We start from the raw sequence: 14,655 nt of genomic DNA on the forward strand, positions 1-14,655 counted from the left end.
GACCAATAGAGGTGTCCCGTGTCTTGTGAAGTGACGGGGCTCCGCAGAGAGAAACGTTATCGTCTCCGACGAAAACTCCGGTGTCTCCCCTGTTCCCTCCGGCCGCGGTCGGGAGGCTGAGGCAGGAAAAACCAACACTAGGATCAGCATTGATTCATGGAGAGACCTTCGTCTGGTCAGCTAACATTACTGCCAAGCAGCTGAAATATAGAGTGATATTGTGGTTTTAGCTGACGTGTGTCGCCTCACTGTGTTGAGCGATGTTCGTTCATTTCAATGTAGCGCGAGCACAAGTGCGAGCAACACTGACTTTAGTTGACTTAACGGCCACAGGTGTCGCTGTTAACAAGACATTTCTGATTCTTACAAACAGTACCTTTAACATCAAAATAAAAGATTATCGTACCGGCGGTCCCCGAGGACCTCCACGCCGTCGGCACAGCTGCTTTTGCCAGACAACAGTGGGGTATAGCATTCCAGAGAGCTGAGGAGGACAGAGAATAGGCGGGCAGTCGGGTGTCAGCTCCGCGCAGAGCAGCGGAACAAAAATCTCCGACAAGCCCATATTTTAAAAAAATACAGCTGTACCGACAGGATCCAGTAGAGCACAGAGGCCGTTTCCATGCTGACAAGCGCCCATGTCTGCCTGTCTGTTCACCTGAGGGGCGCGGTGATCCGGCGGATCCAAGCTGGACATCAGATGAGTAGGCGGTCCTTAATATGGCCCAAGACACATTAACGTAGACACTGCTAAAAGAATGTGGTCGTATGTGGTCCAGACCACCTCTGAATGTGGTCTGAAAGTTTCGATCTCAATGCATCCTCAATGCGTCTTGAGTGTGTTCACACCTGTACTTAGAGCTGTCCACTTGTGATCGGATCACTGAGGATGCATGTTAATACCAGGTCTGAACATGGCCCTTATCACGCTGATGTATGTTCAAGTGTTCATTTATCTGATAAGTTTGGTTGTAATTAGTTATTTGATGCTATAAAAAGGGGCAGAGACGTCATGATTGACAGCTCTGGGTCTCTTTCGCTGACAAGCTGCGGCCTTGCTCAACTCGCGACTGGTAAGGGCGGGTGACCTCGATACGGCGGCTCCACCGCCCGATCACTACTGCGCAGACTCTGGCTCCAAATGACGTCAAAATCTCAAAATGGCAGCTCCCATATCTGGGATTTTTTGGTTTCACTTCTGTACAGTGAAGGAACATAGTGGGAGGAAGTGGAGACGCGTCGTCCATCTTTATATACAGTCTGTGGTCCAAGAAAGGACGGAAGATGTCACAAAGCTGTACAAAGCTAACGTTAGCTATTGCTGGTTCTCCTTAGACTAAGAGCCTCACCTATTATGTCATAGTTGATGAGCGCCCACGGAATTTGGCTTAACAGATCTTTCAGCTAAAAGGAGATACATATATAAGCTAGTTTTGATCAACTGTATTAACATAATACAGCAACAAGAATCTATGTGATTGTAACTTGAACACTGAATTTGATCTTTCTTTTGAATATTTGTTCTTGCCGGTATCAACGTTCAACAGACCGTCATTGTACTAGAATACTGACACAATGAAATATCGCATCTGAATGCCTCAAACGCATTTTATTCCTGATACTGAAGATCACGCTTTCTGAGCACTCACAGACTCTATAGTGTGTTTGCTAAAGAAAGACAATCCTAGAATGTCTAAGACAGAGCTGTCACTTTAAATCATCCATTGTGTGTCTCTCAGAAGTATATTTTCTCTCCACTCTATAAATGCCAACTAATGCAAAGCATGAGATTAGGCACTTGTGACCTTTATTAGAGCTGATAGCAGCCGCCGTGGTTACCGGGGAACTCCATGTTGGCACAACAAAGGCTCGTAGTGGCGCTAGATTACAGATCTACGTGATAGCAGGTAAGTGATAATGACAAGCAAGCATTATCCTTTTCTGATGTGATAATTACCTGCAGTTGACTGCCTCGGAAAGGTTATCATACGCACAGACGACCTGGAACAGTCCAGGAAACTGCAGCAATGCAATACAGCAGGTTGTTTATGGGAAGTCTGTGATTTCAAATCCATATGTGTTGGAAAGAATCCAAGTGACACTGACAAACTTGCTAGATTGATTAATAATCTATAAATTCAGTCTGCCTCACTCACTGAGGGCTACATTTTAATTAAAGGAACAGTGTGTAACATTTCGGGGAATCTAATAACAGAAATGGAATATAATATTCATAACTATGTTTTCATTGGGGTATAATCACCTGAAACTAAGAATGGTTGTGTTTTCGTCAACAGTCTTTTGCTCAAGTTACTTAGAAAGGAAGGAGTGAGCGTAGGGGTACTCAGTTGGTTGCAATCTGCAACCACACCACGAGATGCCGCCAAATCCTACACACACTGGACCTTTAAAGGTACAGTGTGTATAGGATCTGGCGGTATCTAGCGGTGAGGTGAGGAGATTGCAACAAACTGAAGCCTCTCCAGTCTGCCAAGCGTGTTGGAGAGCTGCAGTGGCTGACGCAAAAACGCAAATGGCCCTCTATAGAGCCATCTGGAGTAGAGCCATTGCTGTGTGTGTGTGTGTGTGTGTGTGTGTGTGTGTGTGTACACGTTAGAAGTGAGTGATGGAAGCGAGCAACGTTATCGAGTCCAGCCCAAGCAGGAAAAGTTAATGTTTGGTTTGTCCGTTCTGGGCTACTGTAGAAACATGGCAGACCAACAAGGCGGACTCCATGAAGAGGACCTGCTCCCTATGTAGATATGAAGGGCTCATCCTAAGCTAACGAAAACACAACGACTCTTATTTTCAGGTGATTATTTACTAATGGAAACATCGTTACTAATATCATATTCCACTTCTGCCAATAGATCCCCCTAATTGTTACACACTGTACCTTTAAATGTTTTTCTTGGAAAAGAAAGTAGGTGTTAAATTCCTCTGCAGACAGTGCAGGGTCACTGTTTTCAACTTCCAGACTATTTTTTTTCAGACCCTGTTGATGTGAATTACTGCAAGGCATGCTGCAGAGAGCGAGGATGCTGTGAATCGTTGATGTTATATTTCGGAGGGAAAGGCAAAGGCAGAAATATGATGATGTCTCTCTGGGCTATAAAAACCCCAAAATAAACACTTCATGAAATCATGTTTACATCTAGAAGGTTGCAACAAGAAATGGTCCCTTTTAAAGAATTTGCTTGATCCCTCTTTTGTTAATTTGATGCGGGCCGAAATTACATCAGATGACAGCATAATCCGACATCATTATCAACATCAAAAATGTGTTTGGCGCTGTTTGGCTCCGGGCCAATGGCAGCGCAGCCTCTGTAACGGGATGATATGGATTACACTTTGCAAACCGACCTTGCCCCCCCCCCCCCCCTCTCATTTTTTTATGCCTGCCAGTCAAACACAGTGATGACCGCCGCTGCCGAATAAAACCCAAATATCCCTCTGATGATTAAGGTCACTCATACACTGCTCTACAGAAGCCATCCTCTTATAAGCCCCCACAGAGCAGGAGAGAGGGGGGGTCGATGACTTGGACTCCACTCAGTCTTGATGTCTTTATTGACATTCATCTCCAGCGCTGCCCAGGTTCTTTCTGCCTCACCGTGGCTGCCGGTGACAGTAAGAGGACAACACAGTAATCAAAGTTTTCCTCTGAGGCGCTGTGACCTGTTGTTGGCTTTCATTTTGTGTGTCAGTTCAGAGGTTTAAGCTTCTTCATGAGAAGTTTATCCCGGGATCACGGGGATCTGAGGGCTCACCGGTCATTTGCCATCACTATCCCAAGAGCTCAGATTGTTGGGGCTGCTTTATTCTGAAACATGATGGAAATGTGTTGGGACTAATTTGGCTTTAGTAGGATTGGCTGAATATTAGTCCACTCATCCAATGGATTATCTCCATGGCTGCGACGAACATACTGTACAGATCTGTCAAACACTCATATATAACATCTCATTTCCCTCTCATGTTTGGTTCTTCTTGTGAATAAGTGTATACAGTAAGTGTGCATTCTGATACATGCATCTCTTATTTTTCTGTGATAATGGCAGCACTCATAAGCAACACAGTGCCTGGTGCTGACACAGTAAAACTGTGCACATACGTATATATATATATATATATGTATATATATATATATATATACAGTATATATACATACACACATGCCACATTAGCCTTAGGATCGCCGCCATACTGGGGAGGTCAGGACTGGCCTGTATACAAGTACAAGTGAATGGGGGAGCTGCCGTCTGGATAAAAAGCACTATAAAGTTTACATTTCTCAACCGATTTCAATGAGTCATTTTTATATTCAAGCATTTATGGATATCTACGGAGAGTAAAAAAGGTTTTGGTGAAAAGAACATGGATCACCGGCCGGTCTGTCCGTTGATATGGTGGGATTCAATAGTTAATTAAAAAGCCGTACTCTCATGACACATTTTCCTTTAAGAATTGTTCACATCATCAACATTACAGTTTAAGTTACATCTTCACAAAACGTGTGCTTCCATAGGTCATCAGATAAGACCTAGCTAGCGTTTGTTATTGTTAGCTAATCCTTGACCAAAGCTAATGTTAGCTTATAGATCTTCATGTCTAACATAATATCCTGTTTAAAACATAACATTTACGATACGTGTCTAATATCGCAAACATTAAAGCTGATGTCATGGGTTTTTTAACAAGCAATATTTAGCTAACTTTTTTAATTCAACGCTATTTTAAGGTAAGTAAAATTCATAGACTGTATGAAGTGGACGTAGTCACCATGACGTCACCCATTGGTTTGAGGACTGCGGTGTTGAAGCCTCGAGTTCAGCATTTTGGCTGTCACCATGTTGTTTTTTTGCAACCAGAAGTGACACGAGAGGGTGAAGCTAAGAACAACTGAATGCTGAATAAGACATTTTAGTGAAAAACACTAAACACTGAAAACACACTGTGAAAGGGTTAAAGTTCTAAGATGAAAACACGGACAACTCCCAGACCGGACAACGCCGTGGTAACGACCTGTCAATCACAAGGTAGCCCCGCCCTAAAGCATCATCTGTCTATCTGACTCTAAATGGAACCATAATTTACTAAATGAATATCATGCTGTATTGAAGAAGACTTGAAACTAGCGACTGAGACCATAAACTCATGTTTACAATGTTTACTGAGGTAATAAATCAAGAGAGAAGTAGGCTCATTTTCTCATAGTCTTCTATACAATCAGACTTCTTTTAGCAACCAGAGGAGTCGCCCCCTGCTGGCTATTAGAAAGAATGCAGGTTTAAGCCACTTCCACATTGGCTTCACTTCTCAGACCCTGGAGTTGCCCACTGGTAAAATTAAAAGGTGTTAAGGTTATAATTCAGTTCATGTAACATTAGGCCTAACGTTGATACACAGCTAGCAGCGATTATAGCCTAGAATCAAGATTTTAAGTAACTGGAGACAAAACTTTCTTATTTTACTCCACGTAGATCATAAATGCTTGAATATAAAGACGACTTATTAAAATCGGTTTAGAAATGTAGACATTATTGTGCTTTTTAACCAGAACAAGGTCAGCTCCCCTGTTCACTTGTATTTGTTTACAGGTCAGTCCCGCCTTCCCCAATATGGCGGGCGACGTTGACGTATCGCAAGGATGTGCTGAATCGGCCAATGCGGTATATATATATATATATATATATATATATATATATATATGGCTGTTAATAGCAAGAGCTTTGGGAATTTCTTTGAGGTGAGTTTATCTGCACGGACAGCATGTGTATTCATTTAATCTGAGTTCAGCATCAGGTGTCGAGAGCGATTACACGCTGATATGCTCACTCAGATTCTTGCTTTTACATTAACACTATGGATTCATGTGCAGTAAAGGGCTTTATCACGGGTGAAAAAAAATTAAAATAATTACATGCAGCTCTAATTATTTGATATTGCCACAAGTGATTAAAAAAAACAAATGTAACACTGATATTAGCCATTTTCCCCAAATAATGCTTTGCTGTTTTCAGGAGTTTCCTCCCTCAGCCGCATTGCTGGCTTTCCCATTGGCTGTGCCAGGTTGAAGTGACAGCTGGTGTGATGTAATAACCCCCCTCCACTAGACAAGTTATAAAGAGCAATATCTAGTTCCATGGATTGAGATAAGCTTAGGTAGATTAATGCTGCAGGACACTGAAATGTTTGTTGTATAAAAGCTCTGTTTATAAAACAATGTGTCATTGGCGTATATGAAAAACTGTAATCTGGCAGATGGCCTGAGCTCCAGGAGTTTCCTCCACGTTAAAGGCAATGTCTGGTCTGTGCTCCTGTGGCTTAATGGGATTTTAGACTCTTCATTCAAATGAATTATATATAGGAAAACTGGGATTATTTTACAGGCTGTTTAATCTCTTCTTCCTCCAAAACTGAGCCTGCCCCACGGTTTTAGCATTCGTGGAAAAGTGGAGCGACTGAGTGCTACAATCAATGAACGCTAGAGTGCAGGCGGCCTATCAGCTCAGAGAGCCGGAGATGCCCTGTGGACCGTTTCACTAACATGAAGCGTGCTCAGTCGACTTGACTCACTTCAGCCCTCACTACCGTGCCCGCCTTTCCAGAAGCGTTCCTGTCCTGCTGAACACTGACAGACATGAGGCTTCACCAGAGCTGCTCCGCCACCGCGAGACACACACTCTGCGCCCTTTTACACTGAAGACAGCTTCATCCCTCCAGCTTTAGCTGCCACTCAGGAGGAGGAGGGCTCGGGCACCAGTCAGACTCTGCATCCCGGAACATCCAGCTGCTGGCCAGAAAATACAACTCTGGTGAAAACAGTAAGGCGGGTTGAGAGTTGTGGCTGTGCTCTGGATCTAACTATAGTCAGGTAGAGAAGTTGACTGATCTCAGTGACTGGCACCGCTCACTGAAAAGACTTTTGGAAGAGGTCCCTTCGCTTCCTGAACTGGGCTCACAGCTTTGAATTCAAGGTGCAGCACTTCCTCCTGATTTCCTACTACAGATCCCATCATGCCTCACTCCTTCCAGCAAAAAAAAGGTAAGGCATCTTTCTTCTGTTTCTCAACGCCTGCGCAACTGACAATGACAATATTTCATCAATGCATTGCGAGACAGATGAAAAAGAAAAATTCTTTGAATTAAAGAAAAAGTTTAAATTAATATAAAGATTTTGGAAATACTTGACATACTTGATTGGACGATGATTTTGGATTTCTATTAGGGCCATCAAAGTTAACATAATAATAGTGTGTTAATGCAAAGTCATTTTAATGCCACTTATTTCTTTAACGCTTTAACACAACTTGTGGTTTTTAGGTTGTAGCCGGCAAATGAGGCTAAATAACGCTCCAAACTTGCGCTAAATTTTGGTGAGGAAAAACTGGCATGGCCATTTCCAAAAGAGTCCTTTGACCTCTGACCTCCAAATATGTGAATGTAAATGGGTTTTCTGGGTACCCACGAGTCTCCCCTTTACAGACATGCCCACTTTATGATAATCACATGCAGTTTGGGACAAGTCATAGTCAAGTCAGCACACTGACACACTGACAGCTGTTGTTATGATTGGAGCATATTGTTTTATGCTAAATGCAGTACCTGTGAGGGTTTCTGGACAATAACTGTCATTGTTTTGTGTTGTTATTGATTCCCAATAATAAATATATACAGTACATACATTTGCATAAAGCACTCCCACGTTGATAAGAGCATTAAATACTTGACGAATCTCCCTTTAAGGTACATTTTGAACATAAAAAATGTGTGATTCATTTGCGATTAATTGCGATTAAATATTTTAATCAATTGACAGCCATCATATATTGTCCTGCAACATAAGGACACAAGGCTTTTTCTTTCCAGTAAAGACATTATATTAAAAACATAATTTCAGTATATCTACCTCTGGTCATGAAATTGTTCACATTCTTTTGTCTACCATGAACAAACTGTATCCACAGAAAAAGGCCAGAAACTCTCCTGCACTGAAATAAGTGATAGAGCATTATATTTCCATACCGCTGTTATGATGGTCGGCTAATCTCAGAGATCAGATCAATATACTGCTCAATCGCCTGCTCAGTCACAACATTAACACGAGTGAGCATGCAAAGTAACGTTCACAGGGGTCACGATAAAACAACTGACATCTGATAAGCAAATGGGAGTACCGAAAGCAATAAATAATGTCCCCATGGGTTTAACTATGGTAGGTTAAAACATGTAAAATAGACATCTGAGTGATTTGAGAGACCTGTTTGATTTTCACGTAAGCTGTACCCTTCGAGAATCTGCATAAAAGACAAAAACACGTTAGTGTTTAAATCTTTATGTCAAAAAAAGGCTTTTACCATCAAAAGTCTCCTTAAAACATATCATTAATGCACAATGCAATCAATACTACGGTTGAGGAAATTTGGTAGGTGGATTTTCTGCTAAATTCACATGTGATTATATCAAGAAATGCTTGTGGTCCCATGCACACAGAGCACAAAATATTTCAAAGTGCAGCAGATATCAAGAGATGTAGAACAGATAACAATTATGCGGATGTGTTGAGCACAGGAGTAGTCACTCTGCTTTCTTGCATCAGCACTTCCACATGGCATTTTTTACTTTTAATGAAAGCACTGAGGGATCCAGTAGCTATGATGCATTAGAAAGAATTAATTGCAACCAAAAATATGCTCATTTTTTTTTCCATTTCAAACATGCATAAATGCAGATTAATGAGGCCTGACGGTTATGTGAGTTGATTTGTTTCTAGCAAACATAAAGAGTGGGAGGTTTTCCAGACTTTTAGAGGGAGAAAGCTTCATGTATTAGCTGAAATAAGCGTGTGGGCGCTGACGAGACGAAGAAAAAAATTCAATTAAAATAATCAGACATTTTATGCAAAACTAACACAGATTATATTCAGAAATTAGATATAAATTATATATAAAGATAAGAGAAAAGGTATTTATTTATTTTTTAAAAGATATATATTCTTTGTTTGCAAAACAACAATTTAAATTTGCATATATTTTCCTTGAAATTTCATGAAATTGTTTGAATTATCTCTTTTTGAATTCATGTCAGTACCCAGAGTTTTTCTGGGTAAAGCAGTTTACTTCTGGGGCTTGGTGGGATTGCTTTCATCCTCGCCAATCCCATGTTTCCATGTTGGATTTAAATCAATTTAGTGCTTTTGGCTGGAGGAACAACCCCCCCACCCCCCCACCAAAAAAAAAACCTGACATGAAAATACACCTATATACTAATGGAGGCTGTGAGCGTTTGATGATGATCTCTACACTGAGGGCTAATGCCAGATTTCTCTCATGAAATCTAATTATGAAAGCTCATCTAGAGCCCTTTTTTAATGTAACTGCACTGGACTTGACCTCTCGTGTTTGCATCTCAGGAAATATATATGTTTAATAAGAAATGTAACAATGCCTTACCCATGATTCTATTCATATTTTCTAACACAGCAGCAGTAGAGACAGAGAGCTGAGGTGGTGGATGTGCTCAATGCGCTGCTGCTGATTTGTGTGTGCTTCTTGTTGAACCGTGGCCTGCAGCTAGGTGTGTGTAGTTCCTGTTTAACCAGCCCCGTAGACCAGTATCAGCAGTTGGCATTAGATGCAGACAGCTACTTTGACCTGGCGGTGGGAGCAATGTAACATAAAGGAGAATTTGATATAGTTGAAAGCTAAATTGGGCCGGAGTGCAGTGGCGAGAGAGAGCTGCAACAGTTAACTGACTGTGACTATGTGGAGCGACTTTCTACAAACTCATTATGTTTTACTTCTATAATCCAGATTCAATATGCAGTGCTTGTGAATACAAAATGAAGAATTAAAACTGGTTTAGTGGCCTTCATAGTTAACTTCACCATAAACATGTTGATATTGGAAGATTCCACCGCTACAATGGAAATACAGAAGAAATGTCACCTGTATTGCCTAAACAGTGCAAATGACAAGCCTGAAATGAAATCGTCACAGTTTACGTGCCTTGTCCAACACAGTCTCATGGCAGTTCGTGAAATAGTAACGAAATTGTATCTATTTGATTCGTACATAGACACAAATTTCCAGTCGAGCAACACGTGACACACGTGTCAATTTCCGCTCCAGTCTTTTCAAAATAAAACTACTTAGATAGGTTTAGGAAAAGATAGACTTGGTTAGGCTTAGGCTACAAACTACTTAGTTAGGTTTAGGAAAATATAGACTTGGTTAGGCTTAGGCTACAAAATACTTAGTTAGGTCTAGGAATAGATCGACTTGGTTAGGCTTAGGCTACAAAAGTACTTAGTTAGGTTTAAGAAAAAATCCTGGTTTAGGTTTAAATAACACCGGAAGTGGCGTAACTTAATTTTGGAAGTTACGTGACAAATAAATCAACTTTGACATCTGGTTTCACACGGAACAGGAACAGTGGTCTCCTGGGGAAAGTTGTGTTTTTTGACCCACTCATCCATCACGACCTCCTACCTACACAGCTCTCTATACTTCCCGATTCAAAATTAGGTGGATTACATATGAATTAATTTCGTGCTGACCATCACGAAAAAAATGTGAAATTCGTGTAATTGTAAGCAATCAATACATTGAATTTTGTGACTATTCCACAAACCGCTTTGTCACCAAAGTGTTGAACAATATCCCCATTATGTTCGATCACAGTGTGAAATGAACATGCTGAAACATTCTTTGAGCATCTCGGCAGGCATTTTACATAGATACAGCTTGGATAGATACAACCTTTTCTATTTGACATACTCCAACATTCCCAGCAGATGAACTTTAAACACCCCTTCACCAACACTACCTTTTATTTTCCAAATATTTTCATTTCAGTTGATTTTAAAGTGGATGTAAAATAACACTACAAAAAAGTGAATATTGTTATATTTATATTTTTAAATTAGGGCTGTCAAAGTTAACGCGATAATAACACGTTAACGCAAATTTGTTTTAACGCTACTAATTTCTTTAACGCATTAATGTAACTTGTTGAGTTTTAGGTTCAAGGGTTGCTATCGTGAAGATACTGGTACCATATGAAACTAAAACACCTGATGAATCCATTAGTACCAACCATGTCATTCTAGCTTGTCGCAAAGGAGGCTAAATAACGCTCTTACGCAAAATTTCTTCGAGGAAAAACTGGCATGGCCATTTCCAAAGGGGTCCCTTGACCTCTGACCTCAAGATATGTGAATTTAAATGTGTTCTATGGGTACCCACGAGTCTCCCCTTTACAGACATGCCCACTTTATGATAATCACATACAATTTAGGGCAAGTCATAGTCAAGTCAGCACACTGACACACTGACAGCTGTTGTTGTCTGTTGGGCTGCAGTTTGACATGTTATGATTTGAGCATATTGTTTTATGCTAAATGCAGTACCTGTGAGGGTTTCTAGACAATATCTGTCATTGTTTTGTGTTGTTAGTTGATTTCCAATAATAAATATATACATACATTTGCATAAAGCAGCATATTTGCCAACTCCCATGTTGATAAGAGGATTAAATACTTGACAAATCTCCCTTCAAGGTACAACAGATAAAAAATGTCCAATTCATTTGTGATTAATTGCGACTAACTATGGACAATCATGCGATTAATCACAATTAAATATTTGAATTGATTGACAGCCCTATTTTAAATACAATTTATTGTCATTGTTTAGACCAATTTGGTTTGCATTCTTACTACCACTTGAAGTGGCAGAAGCTGAATCTTTCAACTATTTATCCACTTTCAGCTAATAATTGAACCCTTTTTTGGCTTAAATTTAGATCATTATTTCAACTGTTCACTTTCTGCCTGCTAATCACTTCTGTACAGTACGGGTAGTTTTGTAAGCAGGAGAATGCACGTTCCTAAAGTCAAAGAAAAAAACAAAAAAACATGCTGTGATATGAGAAAGGAGCCTTGCAACGTTCCCAACACACACCCAGCACATCCAGATCTACAGCCTGATACTAACTAATAGGTGTTGTGACAGCAGTGCAGGGAAAGGGGGGCTGATTCAGACAGATGATTCTTATTGGATCATTACTGAGGGTGGTGCAAAGAAATAAGAGCCACTTGTTTACCGTTTGAATCTCTGCGCTAAAGCTCCCTATCACTGAGAGTGGATACACCTCTGTTAAAACACCGAGCTGAGTCCCTGTAGAGACACACAACATGACTTTGAAACTAATCTGTGCAGAAGTTGTCCCAAATTGAACAACTCTTCCTCGTGTGCTCTTGGAACTCCTGTGTTATGCAGCCCTGCATGTGAGAGAAAAGAGGAAGACTTGTAATGATCGTAGCTATTACTGCACGTTTGTACTACAGCATATCTCCTCGTGTTTTGTTGAAGTAACTGACCCATCATCCAGCAGATGGCATACTGGCAAGGAACTGTTTCTGGAATGCGTGGAAAATTCCATCGAGTTCGACTCCGCAGGCTGCATTCCTGGCTCCTCTCAGCTGGCCTCGAGAAACTCCTGAATCTACATGCTTTGATTTGACCAAATTGGAATTCTAGCCTACCATCACGCCTCTGCTCTGACTATAGCCTTAGCATGTAGCTTGCATAAGCAGGAACTCAAGGTTATCCACACAGGCACACTGCACAAACTTACTCCAAAGTGAGCTCTCACGTGTCCAGAGAGCCTCGTTATTGACCACTTGTTCTGTTGTTGCTGCTGCTTTATAATACATGCATAACGTCTGAGTTCACTATTAAAGTATTCAAGAAGAGGGAAACAATCTAAATAAAGTGCTCTGCCAAAACATGTTCATACTCAATTATATTAAAGGTAGGGTGTTGTTCAATACATTTTTTGTTCTATTTGTTGAAATTTGCATTACATCCTGTTAGCAATCAATAAATTAAATGCTTTGACATACAGAAAGAAAAAAAATCTGGTATCTGTGACTGTCGCAGAACCGTAATAAACCCGTCCAATCATTTTATTCAGCCCAAATGTAATGATTGGACGGGCTACCTACCTATTTGCGCGTGCTCACTCTGCCTGTACACTCATTGCGCGTCACCGGAGTCTTCCACAAGCTGCTAGCTTGTTAGCATCGCCCTGGGTTCCCTCGACATTGGGTTTTGGATTATTGCAGAAAATACGCTCTGTGGCAAACAAACGTTTATGATATCCCCCAAAATGATCCAACCCTGTCTCATGCGGAGGCGTATAAATACCACAACATTACACAGACATTCCGCATGTCATGAGTATGCATTTTAGCGTTTTCGCATGTCATTTGCTTGCTGCTTTCGCGTGTCATTTGTACGCCACGCAAATCCATAGTTGGGTTTAGGCAAGAAGACCACTAACTTAGGTTCAGGCAAGAAAACCACTTAGTTAGGATAAGGAAAAATGTCATACATGGCCTTAAAATAAGTAAGTAAACTAAGTAAAACACGTACGGAAACAACTACGGAAAACACGTCACAAACATCTATAAAAAACATTAACGTAACTTACAAAAAAAAACTCTACACCGCTCTCTAACGTTGTCCAATGTTTGATGGGCCCATCCACCTTCCCATCCTCCCACAATAAGTGGTCTTTCTCGCTTTTTATAGTACCCCACTAACTCTTACCGTAGCATTTATACGTGGATGCATTTACATTGCAGTCAGTACACGATACATGACATACAAAAGACACACGGAAATCAAGAAAGGCATACTTATTGCATGCTAAATGCCTTGAGCATTATTGCATTATTTATTATTTATTAAACACATTTCATTCAGGCCGAATGAAATGATTGGACAGACTTATCACAGTCCTGGGACAGCCACAGATACCAGATTTTTTATTTTTTTGCATTTAGCATTTGATTTATTGATTGCTGTTGGGATGTAATGAAAATGTTTTTGAAGAAAATTACCAACTCTTACCAACTCTAGCTTTAACCTTGTCTAGTGGGATGAAAGCCATCTTTCAACCTGGAGTGTGTAAGTGCAGAGACATGCCGCGGCATTGTTGCAAACAGACATGATTTCATGTCAGAGTAGAACTTGCCAGTTTGCCGGTTAATTAAAATAAAAAGGAAAAGGCAAGCTTCCAAGTAAAGTGCGCTCATCATTACCTGCTCAGAAAACCTTTGAAGTGGCATCAGTGAATTTTTCACTGCATCTATTTATTACACGTCGTGTTCTTTAACTGACGTTATAAATTATGCATGTCATTTGTTTTCAATGATCTGCACAAATAGACGATCAAGGGAAAAATGTATGAATACATACAATAAGACTAGAGGACAAATCTTTTTACAGACAACACTGTAGCCGTGTCACAATCCAGACCTGCGGAAGGAATGGTTTTTGACAAAGGGCCACTGTGTTGCAGCCAAAAGAAGTAAAAAAAAAAAATAAAATGCTTCTGGGATGCACAGAGTTAAAAAAGTGAAACTTAACAATATGAAAAGAAATTCTTTTAAAGAAAGGAACTAAAAAGACCTCTGTAGCTAACAGCATTATCTGTTTGGTGTTACAGCTCGGTTGCATCATGCCTCTCAGAACAAAACTCCACACTCACATCTTTGCTGACAATGAACACTGAAGTTGGCAGAAATTTGCTGTGAAACGAGACAAAAGTGTGCAGTTTATGAAAAAAAAAAGAAGTGAGGCA

The sequence above is a fragment of the Sebastes umbrosus genome, chromosome 5 (genome assembly GCF_015220745.1).
Source record: "Sebastes umbrosus isolate fSebUmb1 chromosome 5, fSebUmb1.pri, whole genome shotgun sequence".
Taxonomy (NCBI): domain Eukaryota; kingdom Metazoa; phylum Chordata; class Actinopteri; order Perciformes; family Sebastidae; genus Sebastes; species Sebastes umbrosus.